Below are 26,426 nucleotides of genomic sequence, written 5' to 3' on the forward strand. Positions count from 1 at the left end.
TTTTTTGGGGTGGGATGTTTGAGTGTGTATGTTAGTATAAAATCTGTTCTGTAGGGTGAATGATTTTTTTTTGTTTGCATGTTGTTTTTGTTTTTTTCGGGGGGGGGGTTGTTAGAGTATGCAGGCGAGTACTTCCGTAGGTTATGCTGGGTAATTTTTAATTTCTAGTCGGAGGTTGGGATGGTTCAAATTCTGAAAATCCATCAGTATAATCCACTATAAGTGAAACTGAAGGAAAAAATTACATGATAATCTCATTAGATGCAGAAAAAGCAATTCCAGCCCCGCTTCATGATAAAAGAGTGTGAGTGATAAGGGAGACAAGTCCTATGGAGAAGCATAGTAAAAGCAAGGGAGAGGAAACCTGTAATGACCATCAAGCTAAATATAAAGAAACTTAAAACAATTCATTAAAGTGAAGGACAAGGTAAGGCTGCCCACTCTCCCTATTCAGTATAGTATTTGAAATTCTATCCAGGGTAAAAGCATGGTTCAAATTTGGTTCTGACATGGAGTATTGCCAAGTGCTGTGAAGGAGGAATGGCACAACATTTTAAAAATCCTGGGGTATGGCCCACTCTTTAGAACAGCCTCATTGCTCTTTGGTGAGTCATAGCCCCAAGGACCAACTGTACTGAGAACTTCATGCAGCGTTTCGCTCGGTTGTTCCCCTCATATCTCTCTAATTCTAAGAAGTACATAAAAATCCTCCTGGAGCTTACCACCACTCAGGGAGCAACATCATTGGCATTTGCAATAATAGTGGTCGAGGTCTTTTAGGAATTTCCTCTGTGGAAGACCAGTGCTTCCACCATCACCAAAGGAAATGTAGAATAATTAGTGACGACCAGCACCCTTAAAAAGCATTTGGAAAAATAAAATTGTTTGTTAAGCTGGCTAACATGTTTTAACTACTGCCTCTGATGTAAAAAAAAAATTAGGGAACAATTTGAAGTTCGAAAAGACAGGGACTTTTTAAGGCCAGGGATCAAGAACAATGGTGGCACAGGCTAATGGTGTGACTGTCACACATGCTGGACTGTTGAGGACTGATTTCTGTCCCAGGTTTAGCCTCAGTTCCTGATAGGATTTAATAAGGATTGACAATCACAGGTGTGCATTCTGATCATTTAAAGTAGATATGACATTTTTATACACATATTTAGATTTGTGCTTTTTAAAAGATTCTTATTAGAGTACTTTTAAAGATAAATGATACAATATCAACCATTTCTCTGTAAATTCAAAATGCTGCCTACAGTGAATGGAAACCGAATGAGAAAACTACTTTGCTTACTCTTTGTTACTCTATAACAAATTGCTTACTTATGAGCCTTGTTGGCCTTGGGAGTAATTTGTTTATTTTACGTGTACTATGTAATATTTCTTCTCATACACTATCACTCTTTTCAGCATCAAGCATGAGAAGAAACTAGATTATCACATTTGCAGTTTTACTTGGCTTGAAAGATTTCACTAGGATATCAAAGTTATTTGCTGTGGTTTGCCCTGAAGTTATCTGTATTTTGATGCTAATTCCACTGCCCCAAGGACAGCTGCCTACTCATGTACTCAGAACTCAGGTGACTTCACCAAAACCACCTCCCCATTGAATTTGTAAAGTACAGGTGTGGGGCAGGTACATGATAGAAGGAGGCTTTGGGAGTAATTTGTTTTCTTTACTTGTACTATGTAAAGAACTTTTCTTTACCATGTAAAGAAGGAGGTCATTGGAGGAGAAGGAAGAATGGGTGATAGAGATGTTTGAAGAAAGAGGAGGAGACTGGAGGAAAAAGGGGAGATAGGAAGAGGAGAGGGTGAGAAGTCATGGCAGGTGAGGTTACGATTATGGTCTGTGTATTTACAGGTTAATATTAATGTTCCTAAGGGATGGATGGTAAAGGGCTTTGTATATTTAAGTGCGCAATTATATCTTAGCAATTGGGTCAAAATTTTTGTGATGTGTGTTTTCTATGTGAGGGATTGAGTATAGGAAAGTGTGTGGCGGCAAGGGACACTGGGCTGACAGGGAGTAGGGATGTGTTTTCACCAAGATATCTACCTATTATATTAGGACACTACGGTGCTAGTGATAGCATGGTAAAAGACAAGTTTTCTTTTTTTTTTTTTACAACAACAGATGGCAAAACAAGGTGATGGGCAAGAATCCACTAGTAATCAAAAAGTTGAGAGAACCTTTTTATTTTCTAAGTAAGAGGACACCTGTGCCATATTAATTCTTGATAACTTAAGAGCAGAATATAAAACAAAAATGGGGAAGCAGCAAGGGCTGACAGGCTGTTGGTCCCCTGCTGTGTGATAAGTAATGGCAGTTCAGAGAGTTAAGAGATTAAAGCTGCTTTTTAATGAGAGTTGTTTAGTAAGTCTTTCAGGATACACATTTTCTTTTTAACATGGGCTCCACAGGGGAATTTTGTGTGGGAATCCTAGTTACACAAGATACTTCTTCTATTAAGGTATTTTTAACAAGTGATTAAGTTTTATTTAAGAAAGAAGAGAGTAGAGAGATTACCTGAATCAGGTGGGGATTTTCATCTACTGCTCAGAACTTAGGGAAAAATTAGGCACTACCAAGTAGAGAGTTTTGATGAAATCTGTAACAACAGGGAAAGTGAATGCAGACATATATTGTAGAAGTTATTAACGATAAAGAAAAATCTGTGGCTTCAGGTAGAGAGCTTAACAGACTGAGATATTTTGGGCAAAAGTCCTGGTTTGAAGTTTTCTTATTGATATTAGAATTGATAGAAGGTATTTGATTAGTTTTATGAATTATCCCACTATATGGCTCGTTGATGACGCTTAGCGATGATTTGTGGTTACTTTTGATATTTACGACAATAGCAAGTTCAAATTCTCTTAACATGGGCTCCATGGGAACTTTGGGTTTATTTCCTGATATCACCAAGTACTGAGTTATATCAGGCTCATTTTATACATAAATTCCTTTTTTAAAAAATGTTTAATCTTCAGGATGGGTGTGACTTTGAGTTTTATGCTTATATTATTACTCTGGGAGAGAGTGCAAGATACAAGCTTCTCTGGTTTCAGATTAAGAAACAGAGTATTTTGGAAGAAAGATTTTGTCCTTGTGTTTTTAAAAATTGTGATTAGGATTCTGGAAACCTCACAGAGTCATACTGATCAGGTTTGATATCAGTAGACGGCTATCAAATATATATTCGGGAGAATCAAACAAAAGATATATCGATTCTTAACCTTTTTCCTGAGAGTTGTATTTTGTAGAGTGTACCTACTTGGAATCCTGGTTTCAGTGAATTTCAGCTGGGTCCAGTCAGGACATATCGGCTATCGCATTTGTTTCATTTTTCCTACCCCCTACACGTAAGGATATCTCTACGCCCATGTACAACTTGAAGAAGTTATGGTGGATCCGTTGTCTCAATTACCTGGAATTTGTGGGGTGGGGCTGGAAGTGGTTATTCTAAAGATGTTTTTATAAAGAATTGAAAATTGGTTGAAATTTAGCAGGGAGGAATAAGCTAGATTTAGTTACAGTCATAATCGTATTTGGTAACTAAGCTTAATCTTATCTTTGTTTGGGTATAGAAATAATTTGAAAAAATTTTAAAATTACAAGAGCCAGTTCTATTATTTTTGTCATTACACACTTCTGAGTTGATTAAACCTGTGAGTTAAGATTGAAATATTAAAGTCATGCATCTGACTTTGTAAGAGTACTATCAAGAAAAAATTAAGATATAAAGACAACAGTCCAGATTGTCTTAGATAGATAGATGCTTTTCAAAAATGTAAGAAATCCACAAAATTTGAGATTTAAAGTTATTACTTATCTTTTGTTGAGTCATATCTTCTCCTAACTGTTCCCCTTTGGCAAATTTAATGAAGAATTTGAACATCTCTACCTCCAAATGAGGCAATACTTTGTGGCTAGGCAGTCACTGGAAAAAAATGCCTGTTTCATATGCAGATTAATACTATCCAGAAAAGGACAAATTATGCAGAGGATTTGAGGGATAAACCCTGCCAATACAGGGTAATCAGCCCTTCCAAGTCCGCCTTTCAATAGGCTGTCAGTTGATCTTGTGTCAGAAGGCTGAAGACTTAAGCTCACATGTTGCTAACAGGGGATTGTGCTATTGGAGATTTGTCTCTACAACCTCTCAGTTCTAGAAGCCCTCTAAGACATCCTATGTGTATAGATATTTGGTCACTCTCAGATTTCTGACGGGGTAGGAGACTGATTATAGCCTCATTGCTTATCAGGCTGTATAACTCTGAATATACATATTTTACTGGATAGTTATCAGATAGTATACAAGCTAGCCAAGACATAATATAGATTTTAAGCCTTTCTGAAGCTGGAATGAAGAACTAAATGCTCTTTCTAACTGATATAGTGACAGACTGGGTTTTGAGTATATCAAATGCTTTATAAATTGTAGAATAGTAATAATCTTACTCAATTGATATATATAAATGAAAAGTCTGTTTAACTGGACAAAAAGGGGGAAACGTTGTTTACACTAAAGTTATCTGTATTTTGATGCTAATCCACTGCTCCAAGGACAGCTGCCTTGTCCTGTACTCAGAACTCAGGTGAATTCTACAGAACAGCTTTCACATTAAATTTGTGAAGTACAGGTGAGGGGCAGGTACAGGATAGAAGCAGGCCTATCATTGGAAGAGAAGGAAGTATGGGCAGGAATGAAGTTTGAAGGAAGTAGAAGAGACTAGAGGAAAAAGGAGAGACAGGAAGAGGAGAGGGTGAGAAGCCATGGCAGTGAATTTAAGATACTGCTCTGTGTATTTACTGGTTGTTATTATTGTCCCTAAGGTATGGATCGTACCAGGCTTTGTATGCTTATGTGGGCTACTATATCTTATCAATTGGGTCAAAGATTATTGTGTTGTGTGTTCTTTCATGTGAGGTTTTGAGTGTAAAAACATGTGTGGCAATAAGAGACACTGGGCAGCTGAGGAGTGGTGATGTATTCAACCAAGATATCTAGCAGAGACTTGGGAAACTACAGTGCCAGAGATAGCGGGATATAAGACAACTTTTTTATTTTTATATTTTTGCAACAACACATTCACTTCTGTATTTGACATGCTCTTTTTGTGTCACTTAGGGAAGATCTATATCTGGTTCCTGACAGAATGTGCTTCTTAGGTTCATCAATCTTATCTAGTTATCTAGTTTTGGTGGCTGATTATATATATATATCGGTGGTTCCTACAACTATGAGATTACGTGCAATTTTAACATGGATTCTGAGCAGGTATGTCAAGAAGGTAGAATCCACAAACGGCAATGCCAAATAGACTCGCTCCTATTCTTATGACCCTAATGAAGTTGAGGTTTCATTGGACCTCTAGTTCTTCCCTCCCTGCCAATCCTCCTGTATCTTATCTTTGGCGTGAAGAAAGAATCATTTTAAAACATCCAAAACCCTGAAATCTCACCCTTGGAACACGACAAGGTTGATATTACAGAGATCATATCTAATGGGACTACATAGTCCACGCTGTCCTTTGATTTACTCAGGCAGTTATTTCTTTGCACAAAATAAAAATTTGGGAGTTTATCATTTTAAGTAGGTACACAATATTTACACTGTTAAATTCACTTCATAGCTTAGCCACGTTTGTTGCCAAAATCATTGCCAAAAAACTGGAATTTGAAAACAGAATACTTGAGTACACATTCAGGAATATCTATAAAGACCCCTTTCAAGGAATGAACAATTAGAAAATGAAATACAATATTCACTCAATTAAACATCTGTAAAGAAAAAATGGCCTGTGGGAAACAGGGAAAAAATAGGAAATTGATCTGTTTGTCAGAGGAATGGAACTGGGAATAGAATTATTATCCAAAAGAATCTCCTACATCCCATGTTCCTAGATCTTTTCTACTCAATACAAGCCCCTAACTGAGTTTCTCCATGTAGAGCCTGTAACCACTGATGAAGCAAAGAGAAGTTTCCAGCTGTAGAGAGATGAAGTACATAAATGTTACCAATGTGTCACAGTAGACATTCCTGGAAAAGGCAAACTCGAATCTGGTCAATGTAAGGAAAGCTATTTAGGAGGTAGGCCATGGCAGTTCTCACTGACATCATCATTTGACCCTCCCTGAAAAATTTCTTGTACCCTGGAGAGCCCTAATTTTGTGATGTCACAAAAAACTGCATCACATATATTCCTGCAGTACCTCTAGGGATTACTAAGTGGCCTCTATTTCAGTTCAAACAGCCATTTGGGAAAGAGAACAAAGAGGATGTATATAACAAAAATGAGTAGAAGAAAGTTGGCTTTCTGTTTTAGTTTGAAAAAAATGAAAAAAAAAATATGTGGTACATAGGAAAGTGCAGTGAGTGCCGTGTAGGGTTTGTGAGGGTTCACTGAACACATGAGCCTTCCACATATGGGATTCAGGAAGTGGGAGCCTCTTAGTAGCAACTGGATTTCCTTGCTTGTTATGGTTCCTGAAAGTCAGAGGTTTTTTTTTTATCATTAATTTCATTATTCCAAAAGTCAGGTGTTGGGATGGGTACAGCTTTTTTTTTTTTTTTTTTTTTTTTGAGAGCACATGGCTTCTATTTTTTCTTCCAGAAGGAAAATGTCCTGAGGAGGAAGGGAAAGACAAGTATTGTATCCTCAGCTCAGAGTAAACTCCTTCGTGTACATGATTTCTACACTGTAGTTTGTGTCTGACACTGATATCTGGGAGGGAGAAATGCTTCTAGTTCAGACTTAATCATATCAGTCTTTCCACTAGTGTTATGCTGACTACCATTCCCTAACAGTGTCCCTCTAGATTTCTGAATCAATATGTCTGATTACCTTGCAGTTTTATTTACTTTTATCTCTTTCATAATTTTTTTTAATTTAAGCTAATTTTAATATTTTTTGGATATTTCTATATCTACATTTAAATGTTATTTCCTTTCCCAGTTTCCTCTCCATAAGAGACCTAAATGTTTCCATTCCTTGACATTTAAACCACCCTTACTCTCCCTTGACATATCCTTGAACTGGGAGTCAAACCTAGGGAGGACCAAGGTCCTCTCCTTCCTTTGGTGTCCACCAATGCCATCCTCTGCTACATATGCAGTTGGAGCAATAGGTCTGTCCATGTACAGTCTTTGATTATCTGTATAGTACCAGAAAGTTCTTGTTCATTGTTCTGATGGGGTTGATAGCCTCTTCAGCTCTTGTAATCCTTTCTGAAAATTTATCAACAAGAGGTCCGTTTACAATTCTCTGGTTTGCCACTAGCATTCAATTCGGTAACTGACATGCTCTAATTGTGTCTCTCAGGGAAGATCTATAACCTGTTACTGGCAGCATGCACTTCTTAGATTTATTAATCTGAATCGTATCAAGTTTTGGTGTCTGATCTATTTATCTATCTATCCATCTATCTATCTATCTATCTATCTATCTATCTATCTATGCATATATTTATCTATCTTTGCCTCTGTCTCTAGCTCTATCTCTTCTCTATCTCTATATATCTTTATCTATTTATCTATATCTATTTTTATATATATGTACATATATTTGATGGCTTATACATCTATGAAGTTAGTTGAAATTTTAACATGGATTCTGAGGTCCTAGGTCAAGAATGGAGAATCCACAAATGCCAATACCAAATATACTCCCTCCTGTTCTTATGCGCCTATTGAAGTTGAGCTTTTACTGGGCCTCAAGGCATTCCTCTCCCTTCCCCTCATCCTGTATCTTTTGTATGGCCTGAATAAAGAATCATGGTAAAATATCCAAAAGCCTGAAGTCTCACCCTTGGTACACAGGAAGGTAGATATTCCAGAAATGATACCTAATGGGACTACAGAACCGCATGCTAGAGTCCATGCTGTCCTTTGATTTACTGATGTCAGGTAATTTTTGCATAAAATAAAAATTTGGGAGTTTATCACTTGAAGTAGGAACACAATATTTACACTATTACATTCACTCTTTAGCTTGAGCAGCTTTGTTGCGAAAATCATTGCAAAAAACTAGAATTGCAAAACAGAATTTTTGAGTACATATTCAGGAATATCTATAATTTGCCCTATCAAGGAATGAACAATTAGAAAATGAAATACAAAATCCACTCAATTAAATATCTGTAGGGAAACAATGGCCTTTGGGAAACAGATAGAACTTAGGAAATTGAACTGTTTGTCACAGGAATGGAACTGGGAATAAAATTATAATCCAGAAGATTGTCCTACATCCCATATTCCTAGATCTTTTCTACACATGCGAAACCCGTAATAACTTTCTCCATTTAGAGCATGTAACCACTAATAAAGCAAAGAGAACTGTCTAGCTTTAGAGCGATGTTCTACATAAATGTGTCCACTGTGTCAAAGGAGACACACCTGGAAAGGTCACCTTAGAATCTGGTCAATATAAAGAAAGCTCTTTAGCAGGTAGGCCATGGCAGTTCTCAGTGACATCATCATTAGGCTGGCCCTGAAAAATCTCTTGTATACTGGAGAGCCCTAGCTTCTCCTGTGATGTCACAGTGTTTTCCAGACTGCAACTGCCTCTCAGACATTCATTCAGTACCTCTAGGGTTTATTAATTGGCCTTTATTTCAGTGTAAACAGCTATTTGTGAGGAAGATCAAAGAAGATGTAGATATCAGAGATGGGGAGAAGGAAGTTGGCCTAGGAAGTTTTAGTTTAAAAAACGAAGAAATATGTGGTACATGGGAAAGCACAAGGAGTGCTGTGTAGGGGTTGTGAGGGTTCACTGAACACATAGCCTTGATCTGAGCCTTCCCCATATGGGATTCAGGAGGTGGGAGCCTCTCGGTAGCATCTGGATTTCATTGCTTGTTATGGTTCCTGGAAGTCAGAAGTTGTTTATCATTAATTTCTTTATTCCAAAAGTCAGGTATTCGGAAGTTTACAGTTGTTTTTCTGAGAGCTAATGGCTTTCATTCTTTTTCCCCAGGAAAAATAGTCCTGAGGAAGGAGGGACAACAAGTATTGTATCGTCATGTCATCTCAAGGTAAACTCCTCCTTGATTTGGATTCCTATAGTGCACTTTGTTTCTGACGCAGATATCTGGGACAGAGATGTGCATCTAGTTCAGACATCATCATCTCAGTCTTTCCACTAGTATTTCTCTGATTACCATTCCCTGACAGTTACCCTTTAGATTTCTGTATCAATATGTGTGATTCATTGACAGTTTTCTTTTCTTTTAACTCTATCATTTCTTTAGGAATTTTTATTGCGTTTCTAATTGGATACTTCTATATTTACATTTCAAATGTAATTTCCTTTCTCAGTTTCCTGTCCATAAGAGCCCTAACCTGTCCCCCTCCCCTTTTTCAATAACCCCCCTTACTGCCTCTTGACAGTCCATTGAACTGGGAATCAAATCTAGGGAGGACCAAGGGCCTCTTTTTTCATTGGTGTCACGAAGGCCATCTTCTGCTACATTTGCAGTTGGAGACATTGGTCTGCCCATGAGCAGTCTTTGAATATTGATTTAGTACCAGAAAGGTTTCGTGTATTGGCATTGTCCTTGTGGGGATTAAAGCCCCATTCAGATCTTGTAATCCTTTCTCAACATTTACCAACAAGAAGTCCATTTTCAGTTCATGGGTTTGCCACTATCATTTACCTCTGTATTTCACATACTCTAGCAGTGTCTCTCAGGAAATGTCTATATATGATTCCTGGCCAATTGCAGTTCTTAGGTTCATCAATTTTATATCATTTTGGTGCCAGATGTGTGTGTGTGTGTGTGTATATATATATATATATATATATATATATATATATATATATACACTTTTGGTGGCTCCTACAGCTAGGTGGTTCGTTGGAATATTAACATAGAATCTGCCAAACTAGGTCAAGAATGTAGAATTCAGAAATGACAATGTCAAATAGACTCCCTCCTGTATTATGAACATATTGAGTTTGAGGTTTGACTGATAAACATATCATTCTTCTCCCTGCCTATCCTCCTGTATCTAAGGTTGCTACTTAAGGACAAATAATGATAAAACATCCAAAACCCTTAATTCTGGCCATGGGAACACAGGAAGATAGGTAGTGCAGGTTTGATATCAAATGGGACTAGAGAACCGAATTCTGTAGTCCATGTTGCCCTTTGCTTTTCTGATGCCTGGTAATTTTTACATAAAAGAAGCTTATAGGAGTTTATTAATTGAAGTGAGTACACAGTACTCACACTGTTATGCTCACTCTATAGCTGGGCACACTTTGTTGCCAAAATCACTTTGTTGCAGATAATGGAATAGGAAAAAATAATTTTTCAGTACACATTCAGGAATATTTATGAAGTCCCCTGTCAAGGAAAGTACAATAAGAAAGTAATATACAATATTCATTTAATTAAAGGTCTGTAGGGAAAATACTGGCCTTTGTGATACATAGATAACAAAGAAAATTGAACTCTATACCTCAGGAATGAACCTGAGAATAAAAATATTATCTAGAAGAATCTTCTACACTAGATGTTCCAAAATCTTTTCTACCCATGCCAAGCCACTGACTACCTTTCTCCAACCCAAGTTTGTAACTGCTAATAAAGCAAAGAGAAGTCTCTAGCTTTAGAGAGATGGAGTACATAAAGGTTTCTACTGTGTCACATGAGACATACGTGGAATGGGCACCCTTGAATCTGGTCAATGTAAGGAAAGATGTTTAACAGGTAAGCCATGGCACATCACAATGACATAATCAGTAGGCCCTCCCTGAAACATCTATTGAAACCTGGAGAGGACTAGCTTCTTCTGTGATGTCACAAGTGTTGTCGTGACTGCAACTCCCTTCAGATATCCCTTCAGTACCTCTAGTGTTTACTAATTTAACTCTAATCGAGAGTAAACAGTCATTGTGGAGTGAGAAGGAAGAGGATGATGAGATCAGAGATGGGAAGAAGGAAGGTGGTCTTCTGTCTTGTTATAAAAAAAGGATGAAATACATGGTACTTCCGAAAGCTCAGTGAGTCCTTGTAGGAGTTGAGTAGGATCACTGAAGAGATAGACTTGTTCTGAGCCTTCTGCATATGGGAATCTAGAGCTGCGAGCCTCTCAGAAACATCTGGACTTCGCAGTTCTTATGGCTCCTGGAAGTCAGAGTTTTTATATCATTCATTTCTTTATTCCAAATGCCAAGAATTTTGAAGGTAACAGATGTTTTACTGAGAGCTCATTGCATTTATTCTTTTTGTCAATTATAAAAAGGTCCTAAGTAAGAAATAAAAGGCAAGTATTGTGTCCTCTGCTCAGAGTAAACTTCTCCATGCTTTGGATACCAATAGTGCAGTTTCTCTCTTACACTAATATCTTGGAGAGAGAAGTGCTTCTAGTTGAGACTTCATGATCTCAGACTTTCCACTAGTATTTCCACTGACTAACACTTTAGATTTCTGAGTCAATTGGTGAGATATACTTGCCGGATTCCTTTCTTTCATTTCTTCCATTTTTTCTTTATTTTTTTAGAAAAACTCTCAAAACTCATCCTGGCTGACAATGTAGATTAGACGCATCAGATGAAATGAATTGAAAAACTCTCCTGGGAATGAAAGTGGTAAGGAAATCACATTGATGTATCCTAAATGCAGTGCTAAGAGCAATATTCAGACTAGTCTGTGGAGATGCTGCTGTCATCAGAGACCACAGACAATTAGTGGAGAATGATTCAGCATTAAACTGGGAATGGAAGATGATGGTTGATATTGTTCTAGTAGATCTCACTACATTAAAAAGTGTTTCTTCCAGATAACTGAATGATTATTGTAAAGCAAATCCCGGAATGAACTTATGAGACCCACCATCAGCCTGTCAAATAATGTGCGAAAGAAGAAATCTGTGTCTCTCCAGGGACAAATTGTTGCTTTCAAACCAACAGTAAAGTGTCCATTCTATGAATGATACATTGATATATACACATTATAGAAGGATGGATACAGAGTTTCTTCAGGTCCATGAATGAGGTATTCAGCAGTTGACCTGGATCAGAAATGAAGGTAATTTTTGCCAACTCTTCAGACTTGAGCTCCTTCACTAGGATCCCCATGATTGAAGAAAAGAACAAACTACAGACAACTTGTCTCAGATTTTTATGTAGTTAAGATTTCCTGGTCTTGGTCCTAGGAAGGAAGGATATCTTGCTTTCCAATTCTTATTTATCCTATAATCCTCTCTGCTGCATTCATGCAAATAGATTACTGTGCATTTCTTTAATAGGTTACAATTGCTATTTTAATTATGTTGCCAAGAACTATAGAAAAAAAGAAGGACTGTATCAAATCATCATATGAAAATCCGACTAAGGTAATGTGGCCATTGGAAATTTGTAACTGACCTGAAACTCTTACTAGAGACAAAATGCCATAAAAGGTCTTCTCTAGATATCTGGTGCAGTAGTTGGTGTTCCCCAACAGACAGTAAAGGATGAATCTCTCTGTACAGAGAAATCGGACTAGTCACAATGATCACAGACTATGGAACACATAATTTAACAATGACTGACTATTTTTAAAGTCCTAGAATCCATTAGTTTATTAGTCCAAAAGGCAAGATGTCTTATCTGGTCATTGACATATGGATAAATATTCAGTATGCAGGTTCTAATGTCTATGAGGATTTGGTATCACTGTGAGTGCAAAAATGAAAAAGTAAAGGCTTCTTTCTTCCATGTTTTCTACGGGAATTCAAATAGAATGCATGGTTTAGAATACATTGGGTTTGCCATTCTCAAACAGACCAATATCTTCAACTGAACATTCTTTTCTTGGAAGCTGCACCCTGTCAGCATGGCTCACGTGTATGTGAACTGCAAGATCTAGTCTGGGAAGGCGGTCCTGTTCATCGATTCAACCTGCCCCTAATACTGAAATACCCAAGACTTCCTCAATCAACTCCTTTGCAAACATGGTCTTCTGGGATTTGAAGACATTACATCTACTAACAACACCAATGCAATTCAAGATTACTTTCAACAGCTCCCTGGAGTAAGAATTGTTCCTTGGGTCCTTATATGTAGAGAAAGACTGCATAGGCAGACACAGTGATCTAATCTACCTGCAACAGAATGAAGAGATGATGATGTGGCTGAAGCAGATTGGAGCTCTGCATTTATTAAAGGGATGGCAGTAAAAGCCCATGCTGACAGCAGACATTCAGACATGCTGAAGCCATGCTGAGACTTGATGTTTGTCACAGATGATGTCTGTATTTTCTTATGACTGGGATTTTCAACAAATTGGCTTTCATTCTATTCCTCATTCCAAAAAATCTTTTGCTGTAGGCCTCAAACCATGGGGCAGGGAAACTTAAGAGACAACAGAGGATTGATAATCCAGTCTTCATTCACTGACTTGTCTCTACCTCTAAGTCCATGTTTCACAATCCAGTGCATTTAAATCTCCAGGGAATCAGTTACTGTTTCTCTACCATGCTGGTCTGCTGAAGTCATTTTACAGAAGTCCACTTCCAAGTAATTATTAAAGCAATGAATATTTTGAAGTTGTTTATGATCTACACACAGGCTTTTTACGCCCCAAGCATGTACCATCCCACTTCTGCATTTGTAGCTCTCAGCCAGTGTTCTCGACCTATCCATCCAGCAACCCTTAGATTCCACACTTTGTATGAGGATAATATTTGAAAAAACAGAAGAATAGCTGTAGCATAGTTGTTCTTCACTGAAGCCATATTAACACAGACGGCAGAGCATATGATGCATTCATCTCTGTTTGTAGTGTTTAATTCCCCGTAAAGTCCCAAACAATTGAGAGTTGATTCTGTCAGAGTACCAGCAAAGTCAAATAGGAAATGCAAAATTTCAGAATTCTCCTGCCAAAGATGTTTGTGAAAGAAGTTGTTTGCAAAACACTGTCTTAATAAATTTATTCCATTCTCACTTTGATATTTTGCTTTGGTGTCTTGAAGTGACGTTTAATTATCACTGAAATGCAGGTCCCCTCTATAGTCTCCAGTAAGAAGAATTCATTCCTCAAAAGGATGTATCTGCAGATGCCTGAAAAAATAATAGAAAGAATATTTCTTGATAAAGATCTAGGTTAAAGTTTAAACATCTTACCACAAAGATACATATAAGAAGTTCATTTGACATTGACCTTATATTATGCAGAAATTCTTCACATATTCCCTCTATCGTTGGGGTTTAATTAATCTCCAATGAATAGTTGACAATGAAGAGTAGCCTTTAGAATCATTTTACCCTTTTAAGTAATAGTTTTAAGCAAATGGAACACTAAAAGATCACAAAGAAGAAATGGTTATAATCAAAAGATACATGTGGGACAGTCTAACTCTCATGGTCAAGATGACTTTGCACATGCTCCTTATGGTCATGGATTGCTCTCATAATACTCTGCAGAAGGTTGTTCCTACTGCCTCACTTTAAGCTCCAGGAATTCCAAGCTACCAGAGCTGTTCAAGTTCCCTTACAATGCACTTGAAAGCCACATATGCTTAGGAACTTTTGATGTGCTTTAGCTCTATTGTCAGGTTTTTTTAAGCCTCTACCAAATAGCAAGCTGTCCTTTTTACCCCCTTCTCAACACCTCTAAATCTGCCCTAACTCAATTTGTCAATTGACATTAGTCATAGCTCAGCACCCCAAATATGCACTCATCTTACTGTGTTTCTAACATCCTGCCTGCTACACCAATGGCCACTCCATACTAGATCTCACATGACTGGTAACTCTTGCTCCACCCTAAATCCTTTCTCCATCCTTGTGTCTACTAGCCTGTTGGTAGAAATCCACACAACTGATTGGCCAAGAGCATCTTTATTGAACTATACAGAATCAATTTGGGAACAGGACCTTCAGTGTTCGCAGGATGATTCCCGATCTAAGAATCAAAACGATAGCAAACAAGACTCAATCCATGTCTCTGGTTTTGGGAGGGAGATAGAGCACTTAGATTCAGAGTTGAAATTTAAATAATTATAATATATATGTAGTATTAATTATGCCAGGATAAAAGGATCCAAAAAGTGGAAATGGGCAACATTAAAGGCAAGAGAAAAATCCCTAGTACAGCAAACAATGTGGACCTGTTAGAAAAACTGGTCTCTTTCCAGCCATCTGAATTTGTACTTGAAATTCTTCTAACCACTCTTGATCTCTGCATGTAGAAAAGAACAAAAAGAAAAAGAAAACAAAATAAAACAAAAAATCACCAAAATGAAACCAAAAGCAAAAGCAATAGCTAATCAACCCAATCCTAAAAGAAGAGGACTGAGTGAAGATTGCTTGAGGTCCTCATTTTTAACTACAACTACAAGTCACCAATAGCTTTCAATGCAAAAGTTTGTCATTATTTTATTTGAAAGTTCTCTGTGGGTCAAAGAAACAAGGTTTATAAGCTGCAACATCAGGAAAGAGAAAAAAAATCATACTGTAGAGCTCAACACTGATATTACTATGGTGACTGTGGGCAATGCAGAGAATATTGGTGTTTGACAATGGGTCTTGTGGTTTTCTATATGCTGGCAATATCTATGACTCTGAAATGAATTAGAGTCATCACCAAATCATCACTAAATGAACTGCTCCTTTCTTTGGAGCACAAGATGTGGCAAACTGTTGACTGACTATGATTTTTAACTTGGATCTAGCCTCTGTGGTAAAGCTAAGGCTTCTGATGCAAAATCCTCCACCAAAATATTGGACTATCAATTGAGCTGCCAGCCAAAAACCAAGTCCTGACTCTACCCTGCAATCCAGAAGAGGTTTCAAAGTGTCAAACATAACAATATTTTAATTGTGGCTTTGTCTTTTTTTCACTTTTTATTTTAAATAAAGTGTGATATCTGGCATAATTCCTTCTAATTTCTTCCTCACATAGAACTTCACTTTGACCTCAAATTCCATTCATGAAGGGGTACTCTTATCTTTCGTTGGCTAAGTTTTCTATTTTGCTTTTATGGCTTGCTGTGATTGCTTATTGTGACTGTCTAAATAATGCATTATTGAGCAACTGACTCCATAAGAATGGCTTGCGGGCATCAGTATTTTGCATTTTCTTGATGGTTAGTTTATGTAAGGTGACTTAGCCCACTGTGGATGGTAACAGCACTAGTAAGCTGAGGAGGTTACAGAGAAAAGGTAGCTGAGCAGATTAGTAAGCAGAGTTCCTCTTTATTTTCATGCTGCTGCCTTGTGTTCTTTTCTTGGATTCCATTGATTATGAACTGGAACTTGTGAGGTGAATTAAACCTTCAATTTCCCACACTGGCATTTTTATGTTTACTATAACATAGTCATACTAACTGGAACATTTGGCATTTTCTTGAGATCTGATCTGATAGTCCATCCTCCTGCTGGCATGTAACCTACCCTTTTAAATTAATAAATAAATCCAAGTCACTCCAAACTTTTGACATATTCACTCTGCCAACAAAATCACACTGTGTATGTAACTTACTTTTTTAATCTCATATTTTTCCTCCCACATTTTTCTCTTTAAAATTATCTCCCTAAACATGTTAGCACTTTGTCGTTTTAAGTTATCTTATGTCCCATAGAAATAGTATAGTCAAATTTTTGATTTTCATAAAAGTGGGTGATTTGTAGTAGTAAAATATTCTAATCAATATTTATTGCATTAACTTTATTAATTAATCAAAAATTGACATTATTATACTATCTAGTTATCCTTAAAACTATAAAAGATTTGATTCATTCAAGGCTTTAAGGTCCTTCAGAACATCAGCTGGAACGTTCTTATGTATAATCTGGATGTATCATGGTTACTTCATATGTCTTCTAACTCACTGTGTTCTTTCTAACAATGCGAATTCAGGGTATTTGATATATATTTTAAGAGTGTTTAAGTGGAATATTTCCCTGATGACTCGCCCATAGTTTGAAATTGGAAAACAAAAAGATAACGTGTTTTGAGTGTTCACTTTGAATTCTACTATTTCATGAATGCATTTTCAGCTTTAAGAAACTTAATCTTTTAAAGAAAAATTGTCTCTATTCAGGATCACATCTAGCTAATTCATAGTGCTCTTTGCATTTTAAATACTTTCGTCCACAATATTTTGTTTTGTATTTTCAGAGTATTGTGAGGGAAATTTCACCCATATTTCCTCACAGTATGGTTTGGATTGGCATAAAGGAGGCTAAGGAATGTTGTGTGTTCGTATGATATTCTGCTATTATGACTGTATTTTTCAGTCTTAAGAGACTGACATATTTTTAGAGTTTTTAAAATGGTATCATGACATCTGCAAATGAGAACACTTTCATTTCTTCATTTTTCATTTGTATTCCCTGGATCTTCTTCGGTTGTCATATTGCTCTAGCTAAAATTACACATACTGTAATACATAGTTGTGAAACCAGTGTATATTCTTGTCTTCTTCCTGCTTGTAGTGGAACTGCTTTGAATTTTTCTCTCTTTAGCACGATGCTTGTGCTGGGCTTCTTGTACCTTGCCTTTATTATGTTGAACTATATCCTCCATATCTACAGCTTCCCCAGGACGAATCAAACTTTTATGTTGGGATTTGAAGAAAGCTTATCTGGTAGAAGATTATTTTTAATGTTGACTTGAATCTGTTCACAAGTATTTTATTGAGAATATGTGTGTATATGTGTAAATTAGTGTGTAATTCTCTCTCTTCCTCTCTTTGTGTCAGTCGTTTGTAACTCTTTCTCCCTCTCTCATTACCTTCCCTTTTGCCTCATTGTCCCCATGTCTCATTCTCTCTCTCCTTATTTTGTCTGTCATTGTTAGATAATACCAGATTCAAAATACAATTTTAATGTATTCAATCCTTTTGTCTACTTTATTGAATAGTCTTAGACACTTTAAATGCTATTTAAATGTATATTCATTTCTTTTCAACTGAATACATGTGGTCCTATGATATTTCAGGTGGGAGAAATTAAAAACCTGATTCTTTGTAATTGTTTAGTATAGAGCTTTTTAAATTATGCAAAATGAGCTGATTTAATATTGGTATATAAATACATCTAGTATTTACTGTCACTTCCAACCCCGACCAGCAGGAAAGGAGAGACACCACACATTCTTCTCAAAGCAGTTTTTTCAGGAACCCTTTTGTCTGCAAGCAGGAACAATGCCTCCATCCAGCCCCCGAGCCCACTCCCTTATATCCTCCCTCAACCACCTCAACCGTCCAGTCTGCGTGACCTCCATTCATAGGTCCACGTCACATGGCCTGATATATCGTCATGGTGCGCCTGCGCAGCTCTCACGATGGGGAATGGCTTAATTTCAGGTGTTATTCATGAGACGTGGCAGCAGTCCCGGGCTCCATTTTGGGATTGCCGCTATACCCGCTCCCCACAGTAAATCCGAATGCTTTTAAAAAATTCTAGATTTTGGACTGTAAATATAAATAATCTGTGTTTTCTCCATGTTTCCGATTTTCTCTTTTATTTTATTAATTCAAACCTTTCATTACCTAACATGGCCAAAGGTTATGACGATCCTGTTAATACTTTCCAAAAGTGACCCCTTCCTTTCATTCATTATATTGTCTACATTTGTCTACATTTTATTGATTTCAGCCATGATGAGTTGGATATACATGCTATACCCCTTCCCCAAGGCTAAAAAGCCATCCTGAAACAAGATGCAAAGAGACTATAGGTCCCCAAAATTGTGGATGGGATCAGACATAAAGCGTCTTCTTGATACAAGAGGTGCTGCCCTCATGTCACATAGCAGCTGTGGTTTCCTGCAAAGCTTCAAGCCAGTCAACAGTCACGAATGCAGTGAAAAGGCCTAAAAACTGCTGTACATAAAAAATTATTTGTAAGGGTTTATATAGAGTTATTAAACAGTACTTTAATGTAGAAGATATACAAATTTAGGATTCAAAGAAATAGAGTGAGTGGGTAAAATAAATTGAAAGATTATCATCAAAATTCATTGGCGAAAATTCTCAAAGAATAAAATATATGAACTCTATTCCTCAACATTATGTACATAGAAAATATTTTATTATATAGGGATACTTCATGAAGCGACCTTATGATTTCGCTTGGTTAAAACAGATCTGCCAATTCTGTGAGTTGAATATGTGCATTATGTAATTTGATCTTAATAAGTTTAAAGTGGCTATTTTCAAAAATAGTAAGCATTATTTCCATGTACATGTTCAAAAACGGGCTTCTATAAATAATAATAATAGAAAAAACTAAAACACTATATATCAAGAAAACATAATTAAATTTGGCTACATGTCTAAGCAAAATATTCAAAAGTGAAGAAACTCAAGTGACTAAGAATCGAAAGTGAAATATTTATCATCCTTATACAATACAGAAATGCAAAACAAAATTATTCTGATATTTTTTTCCTCCCTTTCAGAAATTTTAGTTTTATAACACATGAGTCAACTTATGTTTGCTGTGTTATGGGGAGAGGGGAACAATGATATTCTTCTGGTGGGAATGCAAACTTCAACAGCAACTTTGGAAATCAGTATGATGTTTCTTCAGGAACATGGAAATGTATGCACCTAAAGATATAACGCGAGGAAAATATATCCAAGTGTTGATTCATGCTAGTATAGAGACTCTTGAATATTTAGAAATATTCACGTTGTTTTTTAACAAATGAATGCATAAAGAAAATGTGGTGCTTTTACAGATTGGAAAAGGAAAGCATGTAATTTTCAGGATAATGAATGGATCATGTGAAAGTCATCATAGATGAGATAATCCGGACCTAAGAGAAAAATGGGATATATTTTCACTGTAATCTGAATATTAATTCTCCACACTGTATCAGTTTGATTAGTTTAGTGTAAAAGTCAAGGGATGTGGTCCAGACTATCCTCACTTTGTGATGTACAAATGTACTTATGGATTGCAGAGGAACACTGTCAGGTACAGGAATGTCAAATGTGAAAAGAGTGGGAAGAGTATGACAATGGAGGGAATGCAGAGATGTACAGTTAAATTGGGAGACGTTTGAGGCATTGAATGAAAACCATATGCAACAGAAATAAAAACTATTTTTTTATTTAATTATGTTTTTTGTCAAACTAAAGATTTAAAGCTATAAGGACAGAAGATAAAACATTGATTGGGTGTTTCTATGTGAAATTTCAATAATAAGAAACTCACAGTACTTATGGATTTCAACTATCAATAAAGCTATAGTACAGATAATGCAATATACAGTCCTTAAGGAGACAGATGGGAATATCTCTGCTGTTAAAAAATATTAATTATATACATTATATATGTAAAATAATCTATTTATTTGCTTACATTTCAAATGTCATTTCCCAAACTGGTCTTTCTTTCTTGAATCCCCTAAGCTATTCTGTTCCTCATTTTTCTAATATGGTGCTCCCCATCTACATGCGCACTTCCGCTTTAGTCCTCTAACATCCCCCTTCTCTGGGATATGAAGTCTCCACAGGACCAATTGCCTCCCTTCACACATATGGCAGATGAGGCAGTTGTCTTCACCATATACTCTGCTATTTGTGTAGCAGAAGTCTTCGACTGGGCAAAGCATACTCTAGGATGTGGAAAATTTCCTGAGGCTCTGAAGGTTATATTTAGTTGATACTGTTATTCTTCAAATTGGGTTGCAATCCCCTCCAGATACTTAAGGCATTCCCCTAACTCTTCTTTTGTGGCTGTCAGGTGCTCTCAAATGCTTAGGTGTTTCTGCATCTGTCACAGTCAGGTGATGGCAGAGCCCCTCAGAGGGCAAACATATTAGGGTCTTATCTGTAAGCACATTTGAAATCAGGAATAGGGCCAGGATTTAGAGTCTGTGGAAGAAATGTTTCTTATGGTGGTGTGTTTCTGAAGGGCCTTTCCTTCAGTTTTTGCTCTGTTTTTGTATTTGTCTTTTTTTAGACCTTGGATGTATATAGGATAAAGATTTTGAATTGTGTGGGAAGCACCATTCCTTCACTGGTGGGCACGTCTAGCTACAGGAGGCAGTCTCTAATGGTTCTATCTCTTTGCTGCTTGGTATTTCAACTACCATCATCCCATTAGGTTTATCAGAACCTCTTGCATCCCTGGCACCTGGGACTTTCCTGGGGAAACCCAAGTTCACCACCAACCACTGATGTTTATTGTCATTTATTACACTTTTCCTCTGGAATTCTCTCCTGTCTCTTTTCATTGTTGCAACTCCCCCCACTTTGTCCATCATTCTCTACCTCTAAATAAGTCCCTCCGTCCCTCTGCCTTCCATGATTATTTTGTTCTCCCTTCTAAGTTGTTTGCAAGGATTCGCAATCTGGCCTCCTAACATGTTACCTTTCATGTGATAAATGCTCTCAATAATGGGAGTTCTGAGCTTTATGGCTAACATCCATTTGTCACTAAGTTCATCCCATGTTATGTCCTTTTTGATCTCTGTTACTTCACTAATTTCCAGCACCATCCCTTTGCCTACAAAGTTCTTGGTGTCCTCATTTTTAATACCTTAGTAGTGTTCCTTTGTTTAAATATAGCACACTTTCTCTATTTATTCCTCAGTGGAGTTGAGGTAAATCACGCTTGCACCCAGCATTCGACTATTGTAAGTAAGGCTGTTGTGAACCTGTTCAACCTCATGTCCTTTTTGTATGTGGATCAAGGTTGAGTATATGTGTTGAAGTGAGTGGTAAAGCTGGGTCTTCAGGTAAAGCTATTTGCAATTTTCTCTGAACGTCCATATTGCTATCCAAAGTGGCTCTACAGGTACTAATAACACCAGCAGTGAGGGAGTGTTCCATTTGTCTACATCCTAGCTTACTCTGCTACTGCATCAGTTTTTTATCTTAGTCATTGAGATTGGTGTAATGTAGAATCTCTGGTTCATTTTGATTTGCCTTTTTCAGATAAGTATGGATGCTGAACATTTCTTGATGTTTTTCTCAGCTATTGAGGTACCTCAGTTGAGAATTCTTGGTTTAGCACTCTAACCAATTTTAAAAGTTAGGATATTTATTTGTCTGGGACATTAAGTAAGGGGATATCAATGTGGAGGGGACAATCACTATAAAAGGTGAGGGGTAGAGGTTAGCGGTGATGGACAGGAAAGTAGACAATATCATCTGTTATCTTTAATCAGTGTAAATATGCATGTATGTATGTATGTATGTATGTATGAATGTATGTATGTATGTATGTATCTATCTATCACTCTGATCTATCACATATTGCAGTACTTTGATATATTTTCTCCCTCACATAGGTCTAGTATTATCCTCTAATTATATCACATGCTGGAAAAGCTAATTAGTTATGTTTCATGCTAAAACGTATACAGTCACATAACTAAAGTAAATATTTGTGTTTTTATGAAATAGTTGAGAAATTTGATAGCATAAATATTAATTATCTTTATTGAATCTGTTTTCTGAACTGAAATTTAACCTGAATCAAAATTTATAAAGCAGCTTTTAAAATTCTTGAGTACTAATGTATACATCAGAATTGTTTCATAAAATTAGAAAATAGAGTGCATTTGTATGTTACATATATACACGTACAGACACATATATATATATTTGTACACACATTTATAAACATATATATATATACACACACACACACACACACACACATATACATGTGGCCACATACACATATATACAAATATATACATATATACATATACAAATATAAATATATGTACAATATATAAACATATGTCCTTATGTACTCATACACATATAGACATACACATACATACATACATACATACATACATACATGCATGCATGCATACATACATACATACATGCTTTTAAAAAGCAAAATCCTTGCTTTAAAAGAATTTCCCTAGGCATGATGTATATGGTTTAGCCAAATAAGAGAAAAATGATGTTATTGCTAAATGGCTCTGTCTTAGTACTCATTTCTGCTTGTTTAACATGATGATGGTTCTACCAATCCGACTTCTATGTACTTGGGGATTGAAATGATGTCCTTTACTTCTCTAACTCACTCATACACTTTCTCCAAAAATAAGTGATTCCTTATCCCTACAACTAGATGCCATGTGCCTTTAGCCAAACATAATAGGAATAATAAAATAGGAGCTTCACATCTTGCAAACATTAGTTTATAAACTTGCTTGAAATCATAGTTTTGATAATTATCATTTTGATCAAAGGCACCATCAGGCTTACACATTCAAAAACACCTTGTTTTCACCTTTTTTAACTAACTTTATTTTATTACATACAAGGGTAAGAATAAGTAACTGCTATTGAGGTGGTTTTAAGAGTTTGCAGTACCATTAAAGCTCACAGGTTTTTAAACTTCTTATTTTGGAAACATGGTCAAAGCATCTCCTCTGATCACATATTGGATTACCCATTTCACCATTAGCGGCAATAGCTCTAAAGGATTGGAATAGTCTCTATCCCTCTGAGGAGAAAATGTTGTACAGGATTACTCAGCAACAGTAATATATTTGTAGCAGCAAACGTTTCAAACACCTTATATATTTCCAAGGGAAATCTGGCAATACAGACTATGACAAACAAATAAAGCAGCAGGAACAATGTTTTGCATCTTGAGTCTCTGTTGATCTTCAATTCCCTGAGAGAACCACAACATAGAATGTCTCTCTGTCCAGGTTACTGACAGAAGCCTGGCTGTTATACTAGATTGTGCCACTGCTGCTCTTTCCTGTTTGTTATGACAAGTCTACAGACCAGAACTACTAGTGTATTCATGAAATGTATGCTAATGGAACAAGCTGCCTATTCCAACTTGAGAACTGAAATTCTGGTTTCCAGAGAACACAGATGGGAGTTGCTCCAATGAACCTTTCTAAAGAGGGACACCACCCCCACTCCACAATGCCCCCATCCTTTCTTTTACCGCTAGTGCCTGGAGGGCTAGAGGGAGGTTAAAGATTTTAAGAGTCATCAACAAATAGTGATATTTGGAAAAAAATAAAGTTTTAGTTTGTAGAGTTATCAGCTTTAGGCTCTCCTTGGGGTGTAATATCACTCAGGCATTTGACATATGCTGCATGGAAGGAGCCTGAGGATGCCAAGTTAATAGCAAAAAAAACAGGTATTTTCTGGTCCTGCATATATCAGTGTATATAAAGTATTTATCAACAGTGGTAAGAAGCAGGAGATTTGGGGTCTGGGAGGAGAGAGAAGGAAGATGGTTACTATGTGTAAAATGCATGGCATCTCAGCTCCATAAATTCAAAAAGATCTGGGTCAGAGAGGGTGTGACAGGCACACACCAGAGATGCTGAGTACTGTACAAAAATGATAGAGTGCTAAGTTTTGTGCTCTATATATATTGATACAAAACCAAACCAAAGAAAACAAAAAACAAATAAAGAACCATGCGTGTGTGTAAAGATCTGCTGGAAGAAATTTGTCTGAGGCTCTCAATAGTCAACACTAAATAAATAATCTCAAATAAATGATGACCCACTCACTCATGGAGATGGCCACCAAGTAATACTGGCAATAGTATTTTGAAACAGCATTGAACCCCACGGCAAGTGTTCATTACACAACATTTGGAAAATATTTGCATGCTTTTTTTTAGTGGGAACCAAGCTCTGGTTACATGTGTTCATGCATTTGTCTGAACATTCAGCTTACTGAGGTCCAGGATCACTGACCATTGTTTTCCCTACTGCAAGGACAGCACTGACAGCAGTGAATCATAATAAGCTTTTGTCCAGTGAATGAAGAAGGAAGTGAGGGATTAAATACCAATCAAAGAGTACACATGGAGGTATCCATGGCTTCAGCCTCATATATAGAAGAGCATGGCATTTTCTGGAATGAATAGGATGAAAGGACTTGGTCCTATGAAGTCTGGTTTCTCTAGTGTAGGGAATGCCAGAGTGTTGAGGTGTGAGTGGGCAGGCAGTAATCGTAGAAAACTCACAGAAACATGGAAAGGGTCGATGGGAGAGAGGGGAAACAGGAAAGGGTATAACATTTGAAATGTAAATACAAACAATTTCCAATAAGAAAAGAAGGAAATGAGTGAGAAAGGAGCAGGAGGCTTACCTCAAAGAAATGAGAGAGCTTCTAGATGCTGGTTTAACTTAAAAGATTCAAGAATCTTTGTTATATATGAAAGGCAAGGGTCAGCAGACTGTAGTATTTCATGTTTTTAAAGAAATGCAATTGAAATAATAGTTCCATTTTCTTATATGAACACACAGAATCATTGGAAAGAAAAATAGACAGCTGTTTTTATTAGATTTATTGGTTGAAGAATCATTGGCATATTTTTCAACATAGCTTGATATACTCTCAAAAAGGTTTTTATGGGATAAGACAGCAATAGAGAGTATTGGGTCAGTGTTGGGATACAGGTATCTTCCATGTATTTTCAGACACATACAAACATCCTTTTAAACTGTGAAAATATAAAGTTATTAATTGATTGAATGCAATATTATGAATATAATTCTTTATATGAAGCAGTACTATCTGTGTGTATGACTTTCACACTTAGTATAAAATTAGGAAATGAATTCATTTAAAAATTGTTAAACGTGCTGTGGTATAGTGGAGGGATGGAATCCAGGCTCTCCACTCTCTAATCATAAAGCAAACAAGAATGTAAAGAGACAAGTGCCTCTAAGAAAAGACTCACTATAAAACTTAAAATAACCTTATACACTAAAAGAATAATATAAATATTTTAGATATTCTAATAGGATATAAGGATTATCATTTTAGAACGGGTTCATATTTCCATAAAATATATTTTACTTAAAATTTAAAGCTCATACGTGTGCAGTTTTGTTGGTCCGTACTGTTTGCCAGCTAGCATGCATTGATCTTCTTCATTATTTACCCCTTTAATTCTAATTGACTGGTTTTTATTGCAACCTTCTTAGTTGCCAACATTTTTGTCTGTTCTGTGATAACGACAACCATTTTTGTGCGGCTGAATCTGTCAAACATGTAGAGCCAGAATAAATCTGATGTATCATGGTGAATGGAATTGCGAAAATAGCTAAAATTTACAGGATATATTTTGATATTAAGTACAGGCATAAAGGAAACTCTGTAGTACATTTATTTTTCCTAATTTGTTTCTAAATATTTTGAGATAAAAATGTAAAAATATGTTATTTGAGAAATGAGAATATCCTATTGCTAAAGCGCCAGAAAATATAAGATACTTATTTTGAATTGCAATGGAATGCAAAATCAAATATAACAAGAATAATTTGATGGGATGGCTATTGTGTATGCAAAATTTCTATGTCAAAGAATTATATCCTTATATTATTACTCCTTGGTACATTAATAAGCAAAATGACCAAACTACAGTTTATTTCCTATAGGACAGTTAAAAAAATAAAACAAAACTTTCCTTTTAAGTTCTTTTAAAACTAATATTGCATTTAATAAATACATCCTTCA

The 26,426-nt window shown here is 36.4% G+C and overlaps 1 long non-coding RNA gene across 4 annotated transcripts in view; it reads left to right on the plus strand.

Moving 5' to 3' along the window:
- Positions 1-11,943, plus strand: part of LOC134484748 (uncharacterized) — a 36,138-nt gene extending 24,195 nt beyond the window's left edge. Inside the window, exons 2-3 of one of the 4 annotated variants that reach the window (XR_010062491.1) lie at positions 8,983-9,040; positions 11,514-11,943. This is a non-coding gene — a long non-coding RNA (uncharacterized LOC134484748). Of the gene's footprint in view, positions 1-8,982; positions 9,041-10,619; positions 10,997-11,028; positions 11,198-11,513 lie in introns of those variants that run through there. The other 3 variants (XR_010062492.1, XR_010062494.1, XR_010062493.1) reach the window with 3 other exon arrangements.
- Positions 11,944-26,426: the final 14,483 nt, after the last annotated feature.

This window comes from Rattus norvegicus (genome assembly GCF_036323735.1).
Source record: "Rattus norvegicus strain BN/NHsdMcwi chromosome Y unlocalized genomic scaffold, GRCr8 chrY_unlocalized_43, whole genome shotgun sequence".
Taxonomy (NCBI): domain Eukaryota; kingdom Metazoa; phylum Chordata; class Mammalia; order Rodentia; family Muridae; genus Rattus; species Rattus norvegicus.